The 27470-nt window shown below is 44.9% G+C and overlaps 1 long non-coding RNA gene across 1 annotated transcript in view; it reads left to right on the forward strand.

The window, feature by feature from the left end:
- Positions 1 to 25399, forward strand: part of LOC149327445 (uncharacterized) — a 35247-nt gene extending 9848 nt beyond the window's left edge. Inside the window, exons 2-3 of the long non-coding RNA XR_016286015.1 lie at positions 24844 to 24941; positions 25309 to 25399. This is a non-coding gene — a long non-coding RNA (uncharacterized LOC149327445). The remainder of the gene's footprint in view (positions 1 to 24843; positions 24942 to 25308) is intronic.
- Positions 25400 to 27470: the final 2071 nt, after the last annotated feature.

Below are 27470 nucleotides of genomic sequence, written 5' to 3' on the forward strand. Positions count from 1 at the left end.
GATACGCTGCTGAAAAAACAGATAAGTACGAAGCCGCGTTCGCTCCACCACCACGCACTTCCCCACTCAGTTCGACGTTGCTCGTTTCATATACGTTGTGTCGAACATCCTAGACAGTTCCAACATTTGACAGGTGAATGACAGAACACGATGGACAGAAATACAATTATATAAATATGAAATAGCCTAATTAGCCTTTCTAGTTAGACCGCATAAATCAATAAAACCGAGAACGAAATTGGTCGAGTTGGGGAATCGAACCAGGGTCTCCGGAGTGCGATACGAGCACGCTAGCCACTCCGTAATGCCAGCTGAATGGTTTGGAATGAACAAAGGCGCGTCTAGCTAATACGGCGTCTTCGTTCACTCCCATCTTCCCCCTTTCCCTTACGGCGAGGTGCAGGTGTCCACCCAGATATGCGAGAGAGATACATTTCCCTTCCTCAAAAAATAAATTTACCGTCCAGCAAGGCGTACAGCCGAATTGGCGATGGCGTTCTGTGGACTCCCTGGCAGCGTTGCAAGACGCTGTCGCGTTCCACTCTTACAGGCGAAGCTTAACGTGTTAACCACACATCAGTAACACACGCAGAAAGCCAATGGACGCGTCATTCGCTGGTAGCACTTGAATCATCATTCACAACCACATTCGTGGCAGAATGCTGTACTCAGGCTTTCGCCTTGCACCACTTTAGTCGCCAAAGTGACTCCTAATTTTTTGCGATTTGCTGTTCTACCCTCTAGCAATGTCACAGCATAGATGCGCATTTTACTAGTGGTGCACAAAAAGAAACGCAAAGTCAATTTCCTCTGCGTAATGAACGCTTGGAATAATTTTTTCTCAATGTAGCCTAAGACATCATTCAAATTCAATGTACATGAGCATTTTTATTTCATAAAGTATTTTTTTCAACGATACATTATCCCAGACGTCGACACAACAAACACATGTGGCAAATGGCCTCAGAGTCATGCTCTTTATACCATACATGAAGGCTGGCAAACAAAATAAAAAAAATGAATGCATAATTGCAATATATTCACTGTTCTGAAGTACCAACACTTTTCGACTCCTTGGCGCTTGCCGATCATGACCGCAAGCACAAAAACCAAACAAAAGCTCCCACAAGAGAGGAATAATAATAACAGAGCCCGACCAAAAATTTAGACGAGACCTTATTAGGAACGAATACAATTCAGCTTGGCGCGTCCAAGAGCCAGACATATAGCTAGACGCTCCGAAATTGGTTCTCACATCAGATGGATATGATGCTGTAACGAAATGCCCTCAACTAACACAAATGCTTACGCGTCTACTTGTTTTATGAAATCTCTCTTCGCCCACGGCATGTCTCTCCCCTGCATGGTTTTACCTACGTATGCTCTTCATCGCCCTAATATTTTTTTTTTTCAAATCAAATCAAGTTTATTTCATATTTACAGTACATGGTTATGGGGTATATACATCAGGAGGCCCAAAAGTCGAGACTGCAAATAGGGCCTCCTGATAGAGTGAAGCAATCGCCGAAAAATAAATACTGGCAGTTATTTTATAAATATGAACTAGATCGCCGGAGACTTGGAATAAACGCATTACAAGTAGCAACGAGTTATCGCCGCCGCCTTATACGCGGGAGCTGACTTAAACAAAGCATATGAACTGTAGTCCGAGTGACACAGGCTCACACATGCGTGCACTTCCCGCAACAGACAGACAACACACGCACAATACGTCTACAACCACTGTGTAGCGCATGCCGTGGTGAACTACTGGTGAACATTCGGATAACGCTAGTGACAGCTAGGGAACAGCGGGTGGTCTGCTGACTGCACGGACCGATGACGTAGTAGACGAAACGCCAGAGTGATTGTTTTCACAATGTACGCAAACCACTCCGCACAACAGAAAAACGAGGCGTTTGACCTAAATTCCATGGAACCAGCCATTCAGTTTACGTCGAGATGAACGCCAGGGCAGCCTTCTATTTCTAGACGTTCTGCTCACAACGCACAAGAAAGGCTTACGGTTCTCGTTGTAAAGAAAGCCAAGCCACAAGAGACAGTGCCTCTGATTCGGCTCCAACCATACCATTTGCCACATCTGTCGCAAGAACTTCATTGAAAAGAGCGGACAGCGCCTGTCCCGCTCCAGAAGAAAAAAGAAGTGAAACTTCCAAATTGTCTCTGACCTGTGAAAAAACACTCTGCCTATTTCATTCAGCCTATTATCCAGAATAAAAAAAGACTAAGTAAAAACAAAAATTATTCTACCCCTCGCCCAAGCACGTGCCATCGGCAATAACGCGTTGGCATTCCTTATGTAAAAGCCGTCAGTGAAGCATTAGCTCTTGTTCAGGGAAAGGAAATCAACGACACGCAAACCGATTTCCACCGTCGGACGCTGTACCACCACACAAAAGATCGAGGCCCGAAATAAAAAGCCCAAGGCGCTGTAAACATCATACCCTGTTCGAAGTTCTCAGCATCTTAATATGGCGAAACGAAGAATTTCTCCGAGACAATGAAAAACAAGAAATCGGATGTGAAACAATGAACAGGGATCGAAGAGAGTTAGCCGAGCACTGCAAGGCGTGTGACCACAAGACTGAGTTCGAGGAAACCATTGTTCTGAACATCGACCCTCGTCCACGCAGGCGGCTTTTACTTGAGTTATGGTACATTCAACTCGCGCGGGGGAATGTTAACCCCTCCCTCGGTACTGTTCCTCCTTCTTGCATCAAAGATATACGGTGAAAGACCCCGCGGCTAAATAAACGTGGACTTAAAAAGGAAGCTGCAACTCAAGCGCAGTCACATAGTTATTTGTTTATTAAAATACCATCAGGCCCCGCAGGGCGTTATGGAGGCGGTGGGTGAAATAAGAATGCGCAGTAAAAAGTACAGGCAAAAGGCAAAAACCGTGAATGCAGATGCTTGTTTAATGATATGCTTGGTGATAAGTGGCTTGAAAGGTGACGCGTCTTCAAAGCAGGCAATATGGGGTGGAAGGTTGTTCGACTCAGTGTTAGTCTTCGGTATGAAAGAATTAAAAAGCACATTCGTTTTACAAGTTGGGATGGAAACTTTATGCGGATGATCAACACGTGATGACACGCATGATTGTATAGAAGAAAAAAAATGTTGTTGTAGAGTCTCGTTATGAAAGAAAATGCGGTTGAAAAGACTGGGGCGTGAAATATTTCTGCGAACTGCGAGATTAGTCAGACCAGGTTTAGTTTTAATTAAAGAAACACTAGCCGTGCGAGAATGATTGAAAAGGATGAAGCGAGCTGACCGATTCTAAATAGATTCTATAGCATCGATTAAAGTTAGTCGTGGAGGGTCCCATATTGATGATGCATAATCTAGCTCTGGCAGTATTAGTGTCTGATATAAAAGTAACTTCAAATGGGATGGAGCCTTAGAGAAGTTTGTGCGTATGTAATCAAGGGCACGGTTTTCATTGTTAATAACATATTCTATGTGCATGAGCCAGGAAAGTTTAGTGATGTGATTACCCAGATATTTATAAGATGAAACATTGTCTAATGAAACTCCATTAATCTTGTAATCTTGTAATTGTGAGGAACCGTGTAGGATCTGCAACTTACAGTAATCTCATTTCTGATTGGTGTTCTTATCTCAATTCAAATAAACTTTTCAATATCTGACACACCTCTGTATAATTATTTCTTTTAAAAGTTCGTGTTGCATTGTAAGTCTCCAGAATTGGATGAATTGCAACTCCCATGTGCAGGAATCTAGCTTTCACTGCTGAACTTAAGCATATCATCATTTATAGATAGGGATAAAATATCGCATTTATAGATAGGGATAAAATATCGCAAATATAGCAAGTACATATCATTCGCTACTGCTATTGACATCGTCCCTGGTAGGCATGCTCCCACAGTACTTGAAGAAGTAAATTTACTCCTGTTTTTTTAAAGGATGAGCGCTTTACTAATGAAATGGAGGATATCATGAAACTCCGTCTTACTGGTAGTAATATTCGCAGAAAAGTACCAAGCACTGATCAGCCGTCAGAATAATAAAATATGTTCTTTTATTTAGTTTGAATGATTGGTCGGCTATCGTTGTTTTACGGCAGGACCTTACTAATGTTCGGAGTTTATGGCCATTATTGTAACATTAGTGTGTGGCATTTTTCTCGGTACACACATTCAGCCAGTGCTTAGTATTGTTTTTTTTCAGGCAGTACCCTCCGTAGGGCTTAGGCAGGCTGATGATGATGGTGACATTTTCATTATAGCGTTGCGAGTGAACGGTCGCAGGCCTTATACCATTTCTTGCCCGGCTGACGAAGTTTTTAGATCCATTCCACTAAACTCTAACTAATTTTATGTTTTTCGCTGTGGACCTGGCGAATAACTTTGCTTAAAAAATCTTGTTTTTCGTTTTCACAGATTTATCTGTGAAAAGGAAAAATAAAAAAGGAATGATATGTACCTGCTCATTCTGCGCGCCTCCTTGTCTTCTCCTGGTCCACGCGGAATTCCAAATATGTTCTTGCGCCGTTATGATGAACTTTTATCCGAATTTCTAGCCATAATCTTTCATACCAGCCTATCAACCGGCACTGTTCCCACGGATTCGAGAGTTGCGCGGATTCTGCCAATACTGAAAAAGGTACAGCCTCACCTGTTACTAATATTCGTTCGATATCACTTACATCTTCTTCTTGTAAACTAATCGAACACATTGTAGCCACTCATATAACTTCCTTTCTAAATGACAAAGACATTCTATCGTCACACCAGCATGGATTTAGAAAGGGCTTTTCGACCGTCACTCAATTAAATTGTGTTGTACATAGCTTTGCTGACATTCTAAACAAAGCATTGCAGATGGATGTCATTTTTCTAGATTTTAAGAAAGATTTTGACCTTGTTTCTCATGCCAAACTAATATATAAGCTTGAAAATATCGGTCTTCCTTCTTTCATAATTTTCTGAGTGCCTGCTTACCTTTCTAACCGCGTCCAGTTCGTCAGTATTGATGCCCATTGTTCCAATTACCTTCCGCAAGGAAGTGTGCTTGGACCATTACTATCCTTGGTCTACATCAATGACATTGTGGATGTAATTAGTGAACCAGTGCAAATCAGGCTTTTTGGCGATGTTTGTGTATTATTTCATGAAGTCACATCCTACGAACACCAGGTCATCCTTAATTCTAACCTTCACAGCATTCACTCATGGTGCAGTCGATGGGAGATGGAGCTTAACAATGACAAAAGTCTTTATGAAAGTGAGCAATAAACAAAGTAGCCTATCATTTCCGTATGCCCTTCCAAATCATTCGCTTGAGGAAGTTAACGAATACAAATACTTAGGTGTTACTGTAACCAATAAGCTTAGCTGGAACAAACATATAGCCAACATATGTACGTCATCCTTTCGGAAACATTGCTTTCTTAGGCATAGATTAAAAGGTGCCCCTTCTAGTGCAAAGCTTCTAGCCTATACATCCTTCATCTGACCGAAACTTGATTACGCATGCACCGTCTGGGACCCTTACACAAAACATAACATTGAGGCACTGGAAATGATGCAGCGAAAGTGTGTTAGAGTAATCTTTAATAAATATCGTTCTACTGACTCTCCAACCACTCTTATGTCACAAAACAACATACAGACATTGCAAACACAAAGAAAAATTCAACGATTGAAATTTCTTTTCCTACTCAAAAATAACAAACTTTCCATGAGCCCAGATTTATTTCTTAAACCGATCACAACGCCACTGACACGACATCGTCACACGGAATGACTAACACCTTACAGCGCTAGAATCAATGCTTTTAAATACTTATTTTTTCCTCACACAATAACTCAATGGAACGAACTCCCGCCTGAGGCTGTAAACAGCATGGATGCCATTAACAAAATTACTTATGATAATTGCTGAGTTGTTTTTTTTCCTTGTTCTTTACTATGTTCTATTACAGTTTTATTTTTGTGCTATGTAATCTGCCACGCCTCTTTTTTTTGTGATTTTGCGCCTCCTGCTTGGACCCATCTTAGGGTCTGCAGCATTCTGTAAATAAATAAAAAAAATCAGTAACAAAAGGCGCAAGAGTGTTTATGCGGACTCGGTCATGGACTTCAATGAAGCTTTAATGGACCCACCAAAGCTTCTTGTACATTTTGTTCCTTTTCGCAGGGGTTCTGTGATTCCGCTTCGTTCGCTTTGCTTAACTTGAAGTAATTCGGTAGGCTTTACCTTGATTTCTGGAGCAGCAGCATTAGCCATCTTGCTAGGATGTTTGATGTTGTCCAGTTCAGCTAAATTGAAAATTAATTCCCAGAACTTTTGTGCCAGAGGAGTTTTGATGATCTCCACAAATTAGGAGTAGAAAACATACACAGTAGAATTTCATGACAAGAAAAGAAGAATTGGTGCGAACGCTGTGAAACCGGTTCTGACATCTCACATGGAATGAAGTCACTTTGATAAAATAGATGAACAGGTGTTTAAGGCGGGATGGCAGGCAGTGTTGTCAAACTCGGCACAAACTCGGCACACCCATACTCGGCACACCCTCGGCACAAACTCGGCACAAACTCGGCCCAAACTCGGCACAAACTCGGCAAACTCAGCACACCCAAACTCGGCACACTCGGCACACCCGTCAAACTCGGCACACCCATCTTTACAACCTGGAACCAATCTTTGCGCGTACTAACATGTTTAAGAACTCATTTTTTTCCACGCACTGTCTCACAATTGAATGCACTCCCAGTAGAAGTTTTTCCGCGCATGATGTAAATGTTTTCGAAGAACGTGTACGAAAAGCTCTGGGTTGATGTTATCTTCGCTTTTGCTGATTCATTTCTTTTTCCTTCTTTTTGTGTGTTTGCACTGCATGCTGCGCGTTTTATACCCTTTGATTGCTTATGATTGCTTGTGTTGGTTTTTTGTGATTGCTTCCTAAAGGTGGCGCTGAATTGCGTTTACTTATGATCTGTATTGCCCTCCTGCTTAGTCTTCAATGACTGCAGTATGTTTAAAAAAAATAAAATAAATAAAAGCATTTTGGACTTAGCGATTTAAATATGACCGGATTCCTTAGGAACACACCCTCAAAATGGCGTGCTTGTATGCACTGGAAAAACATCCCCAAAATGGTTCCGACCGCACCTAGTCCCAGTTTAAAGAAGTGTGACTTGAGTCAGGCTTGATTTTGGGAGCTTCTTTTCTTGCAAAATAAACAAAGGATGTCCTAAAGCATCTGTTCCGTTTAGAAACTAGACACAACACCCTGGAGGAAAAGATTCTACGTTTAAATAGTTCTATTTCTGGTACAATTGCGCTGTGCGCTAGTGTTGAACCGCTATCAGTGGTTTTACTAGACGCAGCCTAGTTTTTGGACTTCAAGAAATCTGGAAGCTGCTTGCCGCTTTCTGAACACATTGCCAAAACACTTACTCCCGTTTTTCTTCGAATTCTGCGTGAGAAGCGAATATTTTGAGCAAACGAGTGTGCTGTGCAAGCCGTATTTTGTGATATTGTGCAAAAGCACGTGAACAACAACTTGATAACAAGAACCTGCTTTCGTGGTTCTGCCAAATGGAAGAGGTAGAAGATGAAGGACTTTGACACGACCGGCTTTATAAAGCACATCAAATAAGCGACCCGAGAGGCTAGGAACAAGGTACATTTCGAAACTGGTACTGCGCAACGAAAGTTTAAAACTCAGGTGATGAAAACGCAACGTTAGTTCACTTTGTTAACTCTCTGATCAACAGTCAGAAACGCTGTGCTGCAGCACTCAGGACTTATCAATTTAGGCGTTGCCCATTTACTAAACTAGAAAACCTGAATAACAGTAAATGTTTTGTTAAAATATATATTTATATCGTGGAAGAAAGAAGCTGTGAAAAATTTCAATGTCAGAATTCCAAAACTTTTTTTTTTTTGCAAAATAAACAACCATGCACAATTACAGTTCTTGAGTAAACATTTTGCTCATTTGATCATATTGATGTAAATTTTCGTGTTTGTGGTGGCAATAAGCACTTTTAAGTGTACCGTTTAAAAAGCTCCCCAACACGCCTATTGTTTGCCTAGTAAATTGGCCCTGGCACAATTGCACTGGCAATTTAGTGGCAATAGATATACTGGCAATAGATATACTGGCAATTGATTTGCACTGGAACTGGCACAGCTGGATCGCAGCCGCCATCGCTGCGCGGATGACTCAGAGGTGCCGCGGCCGCGCTCTTCAGTTGCGCATGCGCGGTAGCTGCGCACGGCTAGCGTGCTGGGGTCGCCGGCACGCCAGCTGTGCGTAGTGATGTCACTTGCTCCCCGTGCATGTGCAGTATGGTCGTGCAGGAGCACGCGAAACGGCGACAGTGTGGGCAATGTAGGTCGCGCGCCAATATATGGCTACGCGCAGATGTTGCTTTCGCAATCCTCCAGGTGTAACCAGAGCTTAACCACAGCAAACAGTTTTATCTAAAGACTATCCATGATATGCTATTGACGGGCACTTGGGGCAAGTCGTAAGCGCTCGTAGATTCATGACCGTGTGATTTTCGCCGGACTATCTTACGAATTTGAAACGCAGAAAGTTAATTCCATATATAGCGGATATATTGTTTCTAGGACTAGTGTGCAACAGACGACAAAATAAGTCGGGACATGCTGCAGGCGGCCAGAATCAGATAAAACTGCATCGCTGCCCCGTCTGACATTGCGCTTTTGGGGTCGACACATCGCAGTGCGCGTGCACTTCCTTTCATGCTCGCAGCCGTATCTTTTTATCGCTCGGAGCTGACTAGCTGATTACATGATGCGTTTGGCGGTATGATTCGCTTTCTTTATTCACTACGTCACGCTCGCACATAGGCGGCCGCATGACAAGGGTGAAGCGTTTGCTGCTCACTTTGCTCTAATTGAACAATGGATAGCAACGAGACAAAAAAAGAACATAAAACATAAAAAGGCTCCCGAGAAGAACACTGCATCAGCATGAAAATTCCTCTACATAATTAACGAGCTGGTTTTCAGTGATTCGACTAGAATGTGGTTGTCATGCGATTCTTTTACCTTCATCGGCTCGGCAGGTATTCGGACTTGTCATGGGACTGGGATACCTTTTAAGGGCATGAAAACGTGGAACGGCGAACAAAGGTGGGTCGTCTACTGAAATGGCACTATGTGGTCCGATTGAAGACCGAAGATTAATCGCCACGCTTTTTGTGGAGGGTGTACCGCGGCGTCAGATATGCTTAAGGACTGGTAGGTCGAAGACGTCGGTGGGCAGAATTATCCGTGCCTTTCGAGATGATTGAAGACTTGCGGACGCCAAGCGGTTTGGCCGGCCAACAGTTAAGAACAATGAGGACGACATATTGATTGTTGCGGCAGCTGTCGTGCCTGCATACATTGTGGCAATACACAATGGCGTCAGGAACGATGATCTTGACGCCCGCCCAAAGTGCACTTATTTGGTTGAATGAGCATGCAAGTATCGCGCCCTTTGTTTGGCGCAGTCAATAGAAGCCTATCTGTGGAGACAATGTATTTCTTCGCCTAGAGTCTGGATAAGGTGTTGCTGGCATGTTTATTGTCCAGATTGCCGCACGGTTTTTCTTTTTCAAAACTGCAGGACATCCCTCTCTGCCAGCTGTGCTTAAAAGGCGACCGAGTTGTCCTCGGTCTCATCTGTTTGTGGGTCACCTTCGTGCACTAGTAGCATGCGTTCCCATACACCTGGTGACCGTGTGGGGGGAGCGGCTTTGGTCTGAAGCAAAGTGCCCTCGACTCAGCGTGGCGAGCTGTGCGAGAAACCAGCTACCAAGTGAGACGCGGCGTGGTCCTGTGGTGACCAGCTTTCGCCGATCGCAAGTCAGAGAATGGGTCGGAGCAGAATGTTCACAAACAAAACTTTGTAGAGCAAAGAGACGACACGGAGGAGTCTCTAATCACTCTTAAGGGAACAAATAGCGCACACGAGAAGACGGGACAAGCGAGGAGACACAGACAAGCTCTAACTTTCAACAGACGGTTTATTGCAATATCGGGAGCATATATACACATATCCAGAAAGGCAACAAAGAACAAGAACGAAGATAACATCAACAAGACACACACCCCCTCGGCAGCCATCTGCTTATCGTGCTAGATATGCAAGCTCTTTTTTTCACACATTAACGGAAGGTTCACTGACGCAATCCGATCCAGAACGCACGATGTTCGACGCTTCAACAATCTCCCTGGTAAGTTGGTCGCGGTGATTGTACAAGATTACAGTATCTTCAAAAATCGGGCGGCAAGGAGGGTCACAGTCACATGTCTTGCAATGCAAAGCCAGATGCCCGTCGACACCACCTCTGACTTTCTTCGCATGCTCTTTTAGGCGTACGTTGCGGCATCTGCCCATTTGCCCGATGTAGAATCTACCGCATGACAAGGGGATCTTGTATACTACCCCCAGCCGACAATGGACGTAGGTCTGCCTATGTCTGATAGTAAAGTCGGGTCTACGCTCTTTGACCGGGCAACTCATTCTGCAAAATCTCCCCAGCCTCTCAGGAGCCGTGAACACGACCTTAACATGAGACCGTTGACCCACCTTCTTGAGGTTGTCTGATACCTTATGCATGTAAGGTATCACCGCCAACTTCTCTTTCTCTCTTCTATCCTTTTTCTTTTTCCTGTCCCCTGCTCTTTGTTCATGAGTCATGACTCAGGCGAGAAGCTTCCTTCCTTTTGCGATGCAAGCATTCAGCAACCGAAGCTATCACGTGAGTCGGATAGCCCGCGCCCTACAAACTTGTAACTTGCATGTTTAAACCCTCCTCGAACGTATGCCGGCAGGACTTGTCAAGAGCATTGGTCAGGAACGAAAGAACGATATTTCTTTTGACAAGTTTAGAATGCGCTGAACTGTATGGCAAAGGGGACTTGTTAGCCCTGGGCTCGTATATCCAACAGGCATGGTCCTTTCGAAACCGCAGCCGCAGGTCTCAGAACCTAATGCTGTCATGCTCAGGCATTTCAGACGCTAATGTCAACGGGTAAAAACAATCAACAAAATAATTTAAAATGCGCGTGACAATAGGGTGACTACTAACGAGAAGATTAGATCGTCCGACAAAAGGGTCAGTAAAAACAGACAGGTCAAATAGAATTAAAAAGTCATCCACATAACGAAAAATCTTTAAAATCTTTAGATCAGTTAGTCGCTCAAAAAGAGCCTTGTCACAACGAGCTAAAGACAAGTCACTCAAAATCGGTGCGATGCAGGATCCGATGCGAACACCTTGCTTTTGCAGGAAAACGTTATTGTCAAAGGTAACAAAAGTAGAAGTAAGGTAAACGGATAAAAGCTCTAAAAAACCTTCGGTGCTCACGCCACAAGCATTTTGAAAGTCGACAGCGCCGCTATTGTCGATAGCATCCTCGACGCAAGACAGCAGCCCTTCATGGGGCAACGAGTAAAACAAATCTTTTAGGTCTACTGAAAAAGCAGCAATGTTTTTCTGGTCATTGGCTTTGAGGAAGTCAATAACGGCTGCAGAATCCTTGGTTAGGAAAGGATCAATCACAGTGAGGAGTTTCAAATTGGATTGCAGGTAGTCCGCAACGCACTTCTGCCACGAGCCAGACTCTGAGATAATGACGAGAAATGGGCATTCTATCTTATGTGTCTTAGCCGAGAAAAACATCTCCAGTGTATCTTTGTCGCTCTAATCTATGCCCTTAACGACGTTCGTCAGGCTAAGCTTGTCGCAAAGCTTTTTTGCCCGCGCCTTCACCTTTGTTAGCGGTACGCGTTTCATCTGCTTGAACACAGTCTGTACAGCCTCCGAAGCCTTTACACGAAACAAATCGTGTCCAAGCACAGCAAATCCACGTTCCTTGTCGGCGGGGAGCACACATTACGAGTGGTCTTTGAGGAGGGTCGACAAACGTTGAAACCGAACTTTAGGACGCTCCAGTTTACAGCGCTCGAGCTCGCAGAGACTTTGCGACAGACAAGCGTCCTTCTCATCAGCGTCCGCTCGCCTAGCCACCTTACGAACACAGGCCAGTAGTTCCGCAGCGTCTTTCCTTGACTCGACAGCGTTCTTGGGACCAAAGCGCGAAGTCCGGCTAACTTCATCCGGTAAATCCAAAGTTAGCGCTTGTCTGTGTCTCCTCGCTTGTCCCGTCTTCTCGTGTGCGCTATTTTTTTCCTTAAGTATGTCTTACCAACATGCCCAAGCCTCATCTCTTCTAATCACTCATGCGAGCGCATACAAAGTGATTTGTAAAATAATGCAACTTGGCTTGCTTTGGGCTAGATGGTAACAGTTCTTAGAAAACATAGCGCAAAAACGACACCGACGACACAGAACGCGACGGTTCTGTGTCGTCCATCCAGTTCTGTGCCGTCCAGTTCTGTGTCGCCCGTGTCCTTTTCGCGCTATGTTTTCGATGTAACTTGTACAAAATAACACGCAAGAGAGACTAATAAACAACAAAGGTGTTGCACCTAAGTGACTGCACTAATACAGATGAGAGGCAAGGAAACAAAACACAATACGTTTATCTGGCACTGCCACTGTCTGGCGACCGTAGGATCATGACGGGGCCTTCCCTCCGGCGCACGCTGCCTTCCTGGGCGAGTGGTGTCGTATACGGGAGTCCAGCGGGCGCGCTTCACCAAAGCTTAAACTGCGGCAAGGACTGGCAGTGCTCAATGTCTTTCATATAGAGAGTGCTCCACTTAAGGCTTTGCACAAATTTTAAAAATAGGCTTTTTGTACTAGAAGACTTGTTTCAAGGGCATCATTGTCATCGGTTTAGTACCTCAGAATACTGCTAAGACGGGCTAACAGCAGGTTGGTTAGCTAATTCTGGAAAGATAACTTTTCCGCTATTACTGTCATGCATCTTAATTACTGAGAGACGTTTAGCCTACCGTAAGTAGTATCCATATCAGTTTTTTAATCCAGAAAACAAGGTTGCCTTCGGCGCCGTCTGCCAGTAAATGCCGCCTACATCGCGCCAAAATTTATGCGCTTTCCAGAAGCTTGCAGGCAAAGCAACCTCTCCAGAGCACGTAACTCGTGGAAAGAGCCATAATTTGTTAGGCCACAGTGCCGAGAGTAACCGCATTTTTGAAATAAAAAAAAGTGATACGGATATTACTTACGGCGAGCTACACGCCACGCAGTAATTAAGGAACCTAACGGCAGTAGTTACAAAGTCAGCTATTCCATATTATTTAACCATCCTGCTAGTTAGCATGTATAAGCAGTATTCTGATGTACTACACTGCTGAAAATGCTATGCCGAAAAAAGCGTTCTTCTAACTCAGAAAGCCTATTTTAAAAACTGTTTTAAGTCAAGCCTTAGGTGAAACACCCTGTGGCAGGCGCGCACATAGAGTATGAGGCGCACAATTGTACTCTCATGCTCGCGCCGAGCTCGCGTCACCACTGATTTTTCAGAGGATTTGAGCCTGTTCTTTCCGCACTACCACCGACTGCGCGCGAGCGAAGTCGAGAGAGGATCACTTAGCACGCTGAAGGCTATGCGCTCTCCTTTAGCAATGAGTAATTTCTTCAGACTTCTGGAATGATTGCCGGCGTGCGCGGACGGGATTCCTTTCGCGCCGCGCCGGCGAAAGAGGTGGCGATGGGCGCAACACACGAGGTTACATGCTCTCCGGGGTTCATTTCTTCAGTGCTCCAGAATAGTCTGGGCGCGCGCTGCCGAGATAGCTTCCGCGCCGGCTTTTTGACTGTCCACCAAACTTCGTGGCATATTCGCGACTGGTCACGGCCGTGGTTTCCTGAAGGAGGTTTCTTGTGCTATTGATTTCCTCACAGTGCGTTTTCGTTGCAACATTTGTTCGACATGTCAACAAACTAGATGAAAAAGCTACTAATAGCGTCTTTATTGCCTGTTTCTTTGTATCGGCAGCCTCGAATTTTTGGAAACGATTTAGATCGCGTGTCCCATCGGTAGTCTAAGCCATATTGAAGACGGGTACATTACTTACTTGCACAGAGGCTTATCTGTTTATCAGCAGCAAGCTGTCATTGTTGAAGTGCTAGGTTCAAGCGCACCATTGCCTCAGTCCACCATTCCGGTGGGAAGCGGACTTCGGCAACTTTTCTTTGTTTCTTTTCTTCATCATTGGTATCATTCACCATATACAAGTGAATAGTAAGCTTTTTCAGATGACTGCGTCGTCACTCAAGAAATGAAAGCTTCAACGCTCAAAACCTCCTAAAAATCAATCTATTAACAATATAATCAAGAAACAGAGAAAAATATAATAAAAATAGAATAGGTTTGGTTAGGGTTGAGTTGGTTTATGGGTTTAACGTCCCGAAGCGACTCAGGCTATGAGGGACGCCGTAGTGAATGGCTCCGAAAATTTCGACCACCTGGGGTTCTTTAACATGCACTGACATAGCACAGTAAACGGGCCTCTAGATTATTGCCTCCATCGAAATTCGAGCGCCGCAGCCGGGATCGAACCCGCGTCTTTCGGGTCAGCAGCCGAGCACCTCAACCACTGAACCACCGCGGCGGCATAAAAAGTAGAATACAAAAACAAAAAAACTGCCGTCGTTTCTTCTTATAGCACAGACGGTCAGCAATGATCCTCCGTAGAAAGGTGCAAATATCTAGATGTCATGATCGCATGGTCTTAGATCTAATGATAATGTTATATTCAAAAGAAAGCAGTAGTCAAACTAGGTTTATTAAGGTCCTGATTAAGTCCGCTCATGAAACGAAGCTAAGAGCATAGAAAACATTCACCAATACAATATTGAAATTCCCTGCAGTCGATTAGGATCCCTACGCCCAAGCAAAGTAATTAGTTTCTTCTTTAATTCCTACATTTTGGAAACATAACCGGGAATTATTTCAGATGGCGGAAACTTAGGAACATTCCAGGCAAGAAGACCTCACGAAAGTCTGAAATACGTGCATCTAATCTCCGACTGTAAGAAATCTGAACTGAGAGCACTACACTGAAGATATCTGTTGACACTGAGCACATTGGTATCGTTCTAACAAACCTAGAAACTTTTCTGGCAGGACTGATGGCTAAAGGAATTCGTTCTTCGCGCGAATCGTTCGAGAAGGAAATAACCTGTCCCAGGATGCCATGGAATCTTCTACACTGGAGTCGATTTTTGGAATCTATTAAAACCGTTTTTTTTTTGTTAAAACTAGGTATTTTAACATCTGCATCCCCCTTTGTTTATGTTTTTGATCGGGAATTGCGTCACATTCCTTACTTTCCCCTAGTATCTAAGTATCTCTAACTTCAGTTGCGTGCAAGGCGCTCGAACATATTTTGTTAAGCAGTATAGCAGCACATATGGACGCACATTCATTGTTTAATCCTCGTCAGCATGGTTTTCGAAGGGGCCTATCGTGTACTACGCAGCTGACTGAATTTGCGCACGATCTGGCTGAGGCATTGGACAGGCGACTTAGCGTGGACTGCGTGTTTTGGGACTTTAGAAAGGCTTTTGATACCGTGGCGCATTCTTTACTAATTCGAAAAATGTATTTTTACAATATTAGCCCTCAAGTGATATCATGGGTAAAAGATTACCTATGCTTACGTCAGCAGTTTGTGGTTATGAATCGCGCCGAGTCTCAAAGAGTGCAGGTTGTGTCTGGTGTTCCCCAGGGCTCCGTGTTGGGACCGCTGTTGTTCCTGCTGTGTGTGAATGACATTGGTGACGGAATAGTATCTCAAATGCGGTTATTTGCGGATGACTGCGTTTTTTATAGTGTTGTCATTAGTGATCTGGATGTTGGAATGTTCCAGGAAGACTTGAACAGAATCTCAGAGTGGTGCGTTAAATGGAATATGAATTTGAATTTTTCCAAGACTGTCTATATGAAGTTTACAAGAAAGAAAAACCCTGATGTGCATTCATATGTTATTAGGAACACGCTGTTAGAACAGGTATTCGAATTTAAATATCTAGGCGTTTATTTTACTCCTGATTTGAGCTGGCGCCGTCACGTCGATTATATCTCTGCTAAAACATGCAAAAACTTGGGATTTCTCCGCCAAAATGCAAACACTTTTCCACTGTCATGTCGTGACATTTTATTCAAGACTTTATGTCAGGTAGGTTCTGGACTACGCGTGCACTGTCTGGGACCCGCCTACTGCTAGAGATAAAGATAAGTTGGAGAGGGTGCAGAACATTGCCTCTCGTTTCGTCTCTGGCACACGCGGGGCTCGCTACAGTGCATTGCGTACGAAGGAAGCACTGAACTGGGAATTGCTTGACACGCGCCTAAAGAAGTTACGTGTAGAAAGGAACCGAACACTTGGCACACGGTGGACAAGAACGGGACTATGACGTCGTGAAAGAACTAAAAATGACGGGTCACCAGCAGGCTTAAAAAGAGGTGCCCTAGTGCCAGCCCTTCCCCTTCCCCCCTCTGTCTTTTACCCGCCGGCACAGGTTCGTTCTGCTGCAACGTTCCCATTCGGAGGCCCATATGAAGACTGCAAAAATCCTGTGTAGCTTCTGAATGTTCACACGACAGCAATGCAAAACCTGCATTACATAGCAGAACTTGCTAATAAAAAAAGGTTGCAGACTGTAGTGATGGCGAAAATTCAACGATTGGTGCCTTTCCATTTCCCAGCTCTGTCAAGTGCGATTTAGTTTGCTATTTCCAGTACTCCTCGCTTTCGCGTTAAGCATCGAGCGGAACGCCTAAATACTAAATGGCCCGGGCCATAGCCATCATCCGTGCCAGAGTCCAAGGCACATAGACCTATTAACCCCGCTTCCGGTGACTTGGCTGAACTCGCGTACACACCCGACAGCCTCGCGTATGCTACCCTGATCAAGCTGCATAAGCTAGCAGGTTAACTTCAGCTGCTTGTCACCTAAAGGTATTAATACTTTTGTTTTCTATTCTTTCCATACACAGCATTTCGGTATAAACACAAAGTAAGAGATGGTTGAGGGGGCAGCCCTGACGTACAGAACGCTGCACGCAAATGGGGTCCCCCAGCCTCTTGTTAACGGTCAATCGTGTCCGGCAGTTTTGATACGCCAGGGATAAACCCTCACGGATAACTGAACCAACATTCATATGGTCTAAAACGGAAAAAGAAATTTGAAGACAAGCACAATAAAAGCATCCTTTCGAGATCAATCCAAAGCATGGCCACTCGCCCATTAATGTCATCGCAGCTTTCAAGTACATTGCACGCTGTACGAATATTTCAAAAAATTTAACGACCATGGTGGGGTCCAACAATATCCCGGATCACTGTCTGTAGCCTTCGCGCCAACACCTTCATAAATATTTTGTAATGCGCATTAGTGAGCGCTATCGGTCGATATACGGTAACCAATTGTAGTTTTTATTTTTTCTCCGCTTTAGGTACGAGTACTGTATGGGAAATGCCAAAAGACGGAGGCACTACGTTTATTCTAACGTAGTGCCTCCGTCTTTTGGCTTAGCAGCGGTCCTCGTTCAGAAAAATGGAAGACAGGAGAAAGTTATCGCGTACGCTAGCCGTTCACTGTCGAAAGCCGAGGCCAACTATTCGACCACAGAGAAAGAATGTCTCGCCATTATTTGGGCCACATCGAAATTTCGCCCCTACCTGTACGGACGACCATTCAAGGTTGTGAGCGATCACCATGCTCTGTGCTGGCTAGCGAATTTGAAAGATCCCTCCGGCCGCCTTGCTCGTTGGAGCCTGCGCCTTCAAGAATTCGATATAACTGTAGTCTACAAATCTGGCCGCAAGCATTCCGACGCAGACTGCTTGTCGCGAGCCCCCGTCGACGCAGCACCGGAAGAGGAAGACGGCGACGCTTTCTTAGGACCGGTAAGCGCCAGCAGTTTCGCGCAGCAGCAGCGCTCGGATCCTGAGTTGCAAAGCCTAGTTGATTACCTGCAAGGCAAGACCGCATCGCCTCCCCGAGGGTTCAAGCGCCAACTGTCCTCCTTCGTCTTTCACAATAATGTCCTCCTGAAGAAGAACTTCGCGCCCAACAGGACAGTGCATCTTCTTGTCGTGCCCAAAAATCTCAGGCAAGAAATTATGCAGGCATGTCATGATGAGCCGACTGCGGGGCATCTCGGGATTGCTCGCACGTTGCACCGCATCCAGGAGAAGTACTATTGGCCGCGGCTAGCTACCGACGTTTCCCATTACGTGAAAACGTGCCGTGAGTGTCAGCGACGCAAAACGCCTCCGACTAGACCAGCCGGACTCCTGAACCCCATACCACCGCCAACTAAGCCCTTTCAGCAAATGGGGATGGACCTCCTCGGCCCCTTTCCGACTTCGTCATCAGGTGACAAGTGGATCATTGTGGCCACCGACTACATGACCCGCTACGCCGAAGCAAAAGCGTTGCCTAGTGGTACCGCAACAGAAGTCGCAAAATTTTTCGTCGAACAAATTCTCCTGCGACACGGCGCCCCCGAAGTGCTCATTACAGACAGAGGAACGGCATTTACAGCGGAGCTGACGCAAGCCATTTTAAACTACAGCCAGACAAGCCATCGGAGGACAACTGCCTATCATCCACAAACCAATGGACTCACAGAGCGTCTGAACAAGATCATCGCAGACATACTGTCCATGTACATCGACGCCGAACACAAGACGTGGGACTCCATTCTGCCCTACGTGATCTTCGCCTATAATACTGCCGTCCAGGAGACAACCAGGTTTACCCCATTCCAGCTGGTATACGGCAGGAAGCCCACGACAACACTCGACGCAATGCTCCCGCACGATTCCGACGAAGACAACCTCGACGTCGCCGCCTACCTTCATCGCGCCGAGGAAGCCCGAAGACTTGCGCGGCTTCGCATTCGAGACCAGCAGCACACCGACGCCCGACGCTACAATCTGCGCCGACGAGACACGCATTACAAGCCAGGTGATCGGGTTTGGATATGGACGCCAGTTCGCCGCCGTGGATTGAGCGAAAAGTTGCTGCGACGCTACTTTGGCCCGTACAGTGTTCTTCGCCGCATCGGTGACCTCGACTATGAAGTCATCCCCGACGGCACGACAGCATCTCAGCGACGCCGCCCACGCCCGGAAGTCGTACATGTCGTACGCCTGAAGCCGTATTATGAACGCTAAAGGACTCGAAGTTTTCATTCTCCGTGTTTATTTTCATTTTAAAGCATCGAGACGATGCTTCTTTGGAAGGGGGGTAATGCCACGTATCATTGTGGTGTTTGTTCGCTCACGCTCAAGGCTGCAGGAAAGGGCTGTTATCATTTTTGTTCTTGACGCGAGAAGCGACCAGACTAATCTCGATAGATCGCAGTAATGAAAGGCTGCATCTAGGTTTTTCTAGATTACTGTAGATGATCTTGTCCTGTCATCTGGAAGTTTCCTTGCCGCCTTTAAATTGAGCGATGCCGCGAGCGGCGGACATTCGTAGTTCGACGACCGCCGAGCACGCCTGTTGCTTACGCCTGTTTGAGTGTGAATGTTTGAGTGTGTAGTTACGCGCACCTTTTGGACATTAGTGTCACGCATGTTTTTAACCCGCCTGGAAGCGCGCACTAGTTCTCCCGAAGTGTTTCAAAATATGCTCTTGTGTGTCGGCATGTTCGTTTTGTGGCGGCAGCGTGGAGTGGCATCCTTAAATGGGCGTCCGTAAAGAACAATGTTCCCAATGTTGCAGCGCCTGCGCACGCGCCTCTTTGAACAAGCATGCATGGACGCTCTGTCAATGAGCGAGGCTGAGTTCTTGCGCAAATGGTCGACATACTTTATCGTCCTGCGCGGCGGTCGAGTATCGGCATTTTTACTGCATTACTGACGTGCTCAGTGCTGCGTCACTGAGCATGTGCTTGACTGATCAGAGCATTAAGTTCATCTTTTTTGTTTTGTATTTTCTATGTCAAAACAGAAAAAATAAACTTCTCTTTCTACGCCGCCGCCGAGTGATTCAGTTCTTTTGAGGGCGCAAGTCAGCCCAAATAAAGAGCTTCGTTTGAAAGTCTTTGTTGCTGTCTTCCTGAACGCTGGACTGCCGTCACTACAACGTGACATCTACTACAACGTGACAACGTGACAACGTTTAATGAGGCACTACGTTTATTCTAACGTAGTGCCTCATTAAACATTGTACACAACACTGGGCAATTTCATGCTTAAACTCTTTATAAAACGCTGCACTGAATTCATCTGGTACTGGTTATTTTCCGAGGTTTAATTTATCTATCGCGTGCTCGACTTTGCTTTGAGTTAGTGATAGTTCCATTTTCTTTTTCATTTCTTCGTCCAGCCGTGGCATTGCACCAAGAAATTGATGCTTAAATGCGAATTCGTCTACCCGATGCAATGATAAAAGTCTCTGGAAGACTTCTTTAGAGGCTGTTTTTGATGTGGTCTGTGTCTACCGATAAGATAACCCCCCCCCCCCCCCCCCCCCCACATTCTATTTTGCCTATGTGACTCCTTTTCGCGTGGGCTTTTTCTAAACCTAGCGCATGTTTTCATGGCGCTTGGCCAGCAGCTGTGTCTTCCACCCTCGCCCTAACCAAAGATAGTGGAGCCACAGAGGATGGAAAACAGAACCAAACCCAATCACATGTTAATAAACGATCTATGACCACATGCTGTACATTAATAGAGTACAGATATGTGTTCAAATAATTCGCACTTTTTTTACTTTCAGAAAATTTAGTATAAATCTATTCTGCTAGGACAAACGAAAGTTAAGGACATGTCTAGGTTTCTAGAAGTCTTAAGATGACGTAGTTGAGTAGTGCTTATGCCAGCTGACGGCGTCACGTGGTTGTCTTTTGAGCGCGCAAACACCAGATATTTCAGACTGGTTTTATTAAATCTAGGCTCAATATTGCACCGAAATATTTCACAATAGGCATCCGTAATATTTATTGAAGCATTAAAAAAAACAACCCAGCGTCGTCATTTTCTTTTCACAACCTCGTTAATTTGGATTGGAGGGTGAAATAATATGAATAATTTTAAATAGTGATAGGAATAATGCGGATTAATTGTGGAACACGGTCGAAGAGTGGGTTGGTACTCGAGCATTTAGACCTCAAATATTAAATTTGGCAGGGCTAATAACGTTACAATCCTCTGAACCAATCACGGAAATTTGCTAAAAAGAAGGTTGAAGAGTGGGTCAGTACTCGAAGATTTATCCCTCAAATAACAAATTTTGCGGTGCTGACGACGTTACGAAGCTCTGAAGCAATCACGGATATTCGTTAGGGAGAAACTCGCTGGTTTTGCTAGACGACAGCCTAAGTGATATCGCACTGATATTTCCGGTCAGCAATTTCTATAACAAAAGTAAGGAAAAAAATGCGAAGTTGTAATGTGTTCTTTTGTAAATTTGCCAGCGTGAAATTTATTTTTAGATATTATCTGTTTCTTTCGTTGATAAATGCTACTTCTCACTACTGTTCCTTGTACCAAATTTATGAAGTGTCGGGAAGGAAATGACAAATATTCCGCTGTGTGCTGCTAAAATAATTCTTAACAATAATATAAGTAATGTAGGCGGAGCATTATAAGCTCGTGAGGTTCTGAAAGCAAAACTTTACGAAAAAACCAATCAAAGTGAGATTTGAAAATTCGTATCAAAGTTGAGAATTTCCGTATCGTTTTGAATCTTCCAACACTGACAATGCATTTAGTTGTTTAGAACTACAAATTTTCGTGTGCAAGCAGTTAAAAGGCCTGCAAAATGTTGACAGATCTCAGCAATAAAGCCTAAGTAAATGCCGAAAACTATTTTTCAATAGCTTCGCAAAAAAACGGTTTAATTTATTGTTTACTGCTCACTGCAAAATAAAATGTTCATTGCCTCGATTCAAATTAAACCCACATTATTATGCTTCTGAACGTAACTGGTGGCATTTTTTTATCCTTGTTTCCTTGGACGCGGATGCAGATTGTCATCTTACAGTGATCGGAACATTAATGTTTCCGTCTTCTGAAAAGTCACTTTTCTGGGCACCTGAAGTTTCTCGCGGAAATCTGAAGTTTAGTGTACTGGGTCCTCACATTTTTCTACCACATGGAAACGGGTGCGCGTTTTTGCCCGAACACACCCAGATGCGCTTCAAGCCTTTGCAACGAAAGAACAAACATAAACATACTACTATTTTTTTTTAGAGGCAGGAGCCAAATAGACAAACTGCAGGTACGCTGGCTGCTGCTCCCACTTCTACTTTTAATCTTGTCTTCAGTTAGGAAACTTCAGTTTAAATGTGATTCCGTGCGAGGCATCCAAACAAAACAGCAGGCGTGGCCTTTATTCTTATTTAAGCCAGTGCCGTGTGAAATGGGATTGACCTGATGAATAGATTTGTGCGGAAACTGTGTTATACTGCAATGGGCTCCAAGATTTCAAAGCCAGAATTCTCGCTATGTGAGAGGTGGACAAGTAAAGTGCGTGTGATGGATTAGAAATGAATCTAATCAGTACACAATTCGACAAAAGTAAGGACACGAAAGGTCTTGCTTCCAAGACGCATAGTGTGGCTCATGTAACATCCCTGGAAGACCTGAATTTCTGAGGGGTGCCAGCAACAGCACAACTGACGAAGACATATTCAATACTTGCGATGCAAAACGAGCTATATGGCATAGGCCAGAAGTATACTTCTTGACTTGATAACACATGAGACAAAATTTTCAAAATACGGCAACTTTTCATAAGACTCCCGAAATAGTAGTCAATTTTTATTCTCAAAACGAAAAATTAGTATTTTTTTAACAAGTTCTGCATTGAGCAATAGAAACAAAACAATATGCGTTCAGGAATACTCTCAATAGTCCATAATACGTCGTGTAAATGTCTTGACTTGTTGGATACAGTGTTTTCATTAACGGACTGAGTGAAATAATAACTTAAGTTTTCCCTGAGTGAGCTTTATAGATTGCCGCGCTACAAATGGCTCTGTATTCATTGTTCAGTGCATAGCGGACAGGGTAAGCCGTGAACTTGCAGAAGCATAGTTTTTTGAACAATATATTCTCACACCAAAATTGCCTGAAAAAGCTCGGATATTTAAGGTCACTCGCAAACACACTGTAAAAATCATAAATGGTGCGTCAATCAGGGGAATGCGAGAATATCAACTCGAAGCGGGTAGGAGTTTCTGCACATGGAGAATGTTCCGGATCTGCAGCTGAAAGATGGTTTGGTTTGGTTTATGGGGTTTAACGTCCCAAAGCGACTGAGGCTATGAGAGACGCCGCAGTGGAGGGCTCCGGAAATTTCGACCACCGGGGGTTCTTTTACGTGCACTGACATTGCACAGTACACGGGTCTCTAGAATTTCTCTTCCAAAGAAATTCAGCCGCCGCGGCCGGGATCGAGCCCGCGTCTTTCGGGTCAGCAGCCGAGCACCATAACCACTGAGCCACCGCGGCGGCAGCTGAAAGATGGAATTATAATTAATACGCTGCTGATATTTTTCTCTTGGTACTGTAAGAAAGAGAGTTGGGGTTTGCTGCCTCAACGGCTAGCGCTGCCGAAGGAGAGGAACGAGCTGACGAAGCTCGGGTGCGCGCTGACGCACGGCACCGGAACAGTTGACAGCCTGGGCAGGTTGGACCGAGGTGTCGGACGTCGTGGTAGAGCCTGGTAGCCTGGGCATCGTGGCGTAGAACAAGAAGCACCTCCACCAAGTGTAATGTGGAAACTCGCACAGTTGTGGTCGGGCACAGTCCTTGTCCCAGCAGTGCTGCTCAGCAGGCCGGCGTTCGCAAGCGCGCACCCGAGCTTCGTCAGCTTCGTCAGCTTCGTCTTCTGTCATCTTCCTCTCCTTCGGCAGCGCTAGCCGCTGAGGCAGCAAACCCCAACTCTCTTTCTTACAGTACGAATAATTCAGCGACAAGCTGACGTCGGTGGTGGGCATGGACACAAAGTGCATTGTGGGCGCGCTCCTTTTCAGGGCCGGCGGCGTCTATTCGCCGTTGACGCTTCAGCTCCCGTTTACTGGGCAGAAAGTGTAGTCAGCTTTGGTTTAGACGGCCTTAGTGAACGCGATGACGGGACAACTCGTGTTTAAGACAAATATTCCCACAGCCTGCAGCATTCCAGCATTATTTTTATTGACCGCGGAAAATATTTCACAGAATGAGCGGACGTCTTAAACATCACGTTTCCATGTTTTCCATTCTTCTCTTTTTCCCACGCACATTTTTCTGTATGTTTAAAGTAACAGCAGACTCTCGCTGCGATGTCGCGGCAGTAGTCGAATTGTCCAACGAGTCTTAAAATACTGTGTTACACGGGACGGCGTTAGTTGGTCTCCAATTCAGATATGATGCTTTTTGCTTCTAAAGTTTCCTTCTGTGGCACTCCGAGGAGCAACGTTCTCCTGTGTCTATTCATCGGAACTGCTTTTTAGGATCTTCTCGTTGTAAAAGCAGGAAACACGTTATCATTGAACGAAGCTACTTGACAAGGGCTGGAAAATGAAACTAAATATTTTCAGCCCCATAGCAATGAAGCACCATTATGACATTAAAACAAATTTCACTTGCTAATGACAGCTGAGTTTTTAGCATAGAAAAATGCAAAGAAAAATTGCTTGTTAAGGACAACGGAATTTTCTTGTTTAACTGTAAGACGCCTTTCGAATGCTAATTGTTGGCAAAATTCTCTGGCGATCTTCCATAATAAAGCTTCAATTTTTTTCTTTATTGGCGGGATTGCGATGTCACCAGAATTCGACTAAAAAGGTCAAACAATAAAACGTTTTGACATTTAGGCATATAATGTCACTCCAATATTTTCTGAGTGCCATAGTTTTCGCTCTCATGATTTTTTCTTACAGATCTTGTGTTATCCCACGCAGCACTCCTAGCATCAAAGTGGCAAACGGAGGACACATTTTGATCTCCACGAACAACGGAAACATTGTCTCTTCTGAAGGTTTGAGGAACAGTTGTGTTGTCTGAAATTCTATGACGAATATCATTACTACATTGTCTAATTAACAACAGCTGAACAAGCTACCGCAAAAAAATGTTTCAAGTGGGGTACTGGAATGCAAGATCAAAAACGCGTGACGCACTCACTTATTCGATTGGAGAGGTATTTTTACTGCGGCTAAACAAAAGTATCCAGAAAGCAATAGGCTCAAAAAAACTATCGACGAAAGAAAGCTTTCAGCTGGGAGACCTCTAGAAATTAATGATATTCACCTCACTGAATTCTCCACACAGAAGAAGCGTAAGCTTTTCTCACCAAATGTTCTCGATTGCGGAAGTGTGGGTCGCTTGAAGCCTCTTTCTTATAGCCCGGGGTCCCGAAGAAGACAGCCGCTGCGCAAGCTTGGTCTGAAGGCGAGCTGGTCCTCCAGGACTGTGCTGGTCAAGGTCGCCTGGCACTTATCCAAGGTGAAACGTTTATGTGAATGCACTCCTTTGTTACGTTGACAAGGACATGTGTCCCGAAATTGTGAAAGCTCTATCCCCGCAGTGTAGACATCTATTCTCATTCCCGCTGGGAGGCATTGTTCTTAGTATGTATAAGCACGGAAGGGACCTGGCTGAAGCTGGTGTCAGCGTGTCGCCTTCTATTTGCTGAACTTAGAGTAAGCCGGTGGGTATCGTCTACTACTGGCCCTTATGTGCTGCAGTAATACGAACAGGCCCCGGTAGCTACGTTTAAGTCCCGTTAAGTAAGTGTCGCCTCGAGCAATGACGTGAGCCGCGTGGTTCCCAGAGAGCCCCGCGTGTACTGGTGTCCATATTCTATGAAGTTTGTGTTTGGAGCTTGTACCGCCGTGTTGATGAATAAATTGCACGGACGCCGTACCTAGTGTTCCGCTGAGTGCAGTTCTTTGCAGGATCTCTGCGAGTCACTGATTATGGTCAGACACTCTCCCCTCACGTTGCCGATGATTACTGCTAGAGGTGCTGTGACCACTTCAGTCTGCTGTGCACATTTGCAGTCTCTGAAGCTGACGCTGGCTATTTCTCTGTACGCAGAGTCGACTGCCGTCGCAGCAGCCACAGAGCTTCCAGCAAACCAGGCATCGTCGACGTAGAGGACATACGATCTACTCTCAAATAGTTTTTCGAGACTATTGGCTCCCGGCTCCTTCTTGCTTCGGTATCTGGAGGGCAGTACAGAGCGACATGAATTTGTCCCTGACGTCTACGACCTCTGATGCTCCCGAGGCAATCTAAATAGCCGATGCTCTTCAGTAGAGACCCGCCGTTCATAGTTAGCAGGAGCCGTTCAGCTTGGGAGCTGAGTTGCATCTTCTGATGTTCTAAGTAGCCTTTGGCCACGCCTAGGTCCCCTAGCTTGCTCGGAGAGGCCCGCTTCGCGAGGGCCGAGGGCATCTTATAGGCTTTGTGAAGTAGTGCCTCGGTCCTTGGATTCTGATTTAATGGGCTTCTGATATACCAGGCCTTAGCTGGCTTGTACCACACTCACCATATCTTCTTCCCTAAACCTTTCAATTATTTGCAATTCTCGTTATCATTCGAGTCACATAGGCGGTAGCAACATGTTGGAACAGACGGTAGCTACACGCTCAGTATTCGCAGGGTCTGAAATTCTGAAATCACTTTCCTGCCAGGCGCGATGTCCACCTTGAGGAACATGTCATATTTGATTATTTCGGACTTTTCCGCTGAGCAGCCGAGGCCAAACCCCTTTTTTTCCCCACAGAGGAAGCAATCGGGAAATGTCCCATGAAAAAGTGGGATTCTAATCAGTTAGAACTACTGATTAGTACAAAAATTCACTAAGTAAAGGGAGTAAATGGCAGGAGACGAAAGAGGAAGCCACGAAGTTGGAGGAATATGGAAATTAAGGAGGCCATCAAAACAACGACCGGTGGCTTCAAGGGAACACAGATAAGGAAAGAGGGCGTAGTTATCTGAAGAGGAAATAGGCCGAAAATAGAAATCTTATCGACAAAAGAAACAGCAAGTTCAGGTCCTCGTCCAGGCTAAAATAAAGCAGTCCTCTGATAACTGGATGGCTGAAGTTCGCGTTGCAATTTAGGGGGGGGGGGAGGCAAGAAAATTCTCAAACCATATAAGTTGGCTGGGTAAAACGAACCAAAGAAAGCAGGAACAGGTTAAAGATGCAGAGAGCAAATGGTTAGAGAGAGACGACGCTGTGAACTATATTACATCAGTTGTAGGTGCGTCATTTCAGAACGACGCTATGGTAATCTCGCAAGTGAGGGAGCAACATAGGACAGCACAATAGAGAACAGCAGAGAACTGCCTAGTTTTAGCTGGAGAAAGGCGGAAGAAAATATTCCTAACTCCACATTCGCAGGGATAGACGAGATTCCAATTAAGCTGATAATGAACTTGGCCCAAGAAGAAAGGACGCGCTGGTAAAAGCATTGCAGACAGTCATAACAAGTGAGCAAATTTCACACTTCTGGAGACAGAGTAAAATGAATTTGATTTATAAAGAGAAAAGGAGACA

Source organism: Amblyomma mixtum, chromosome 10 (assembly GCF_055824585.1).
Source record: "Amblyomma mixtum isolate Tamu chromosome 10, ASM5582458v1, whole genome shotgun sequence".
NCBI lineage: Eukaryota > Metazoa > Arthropoda > Arachnida > Ixodida > Ixodidae > Amblyomma > Amblyomma mixtum.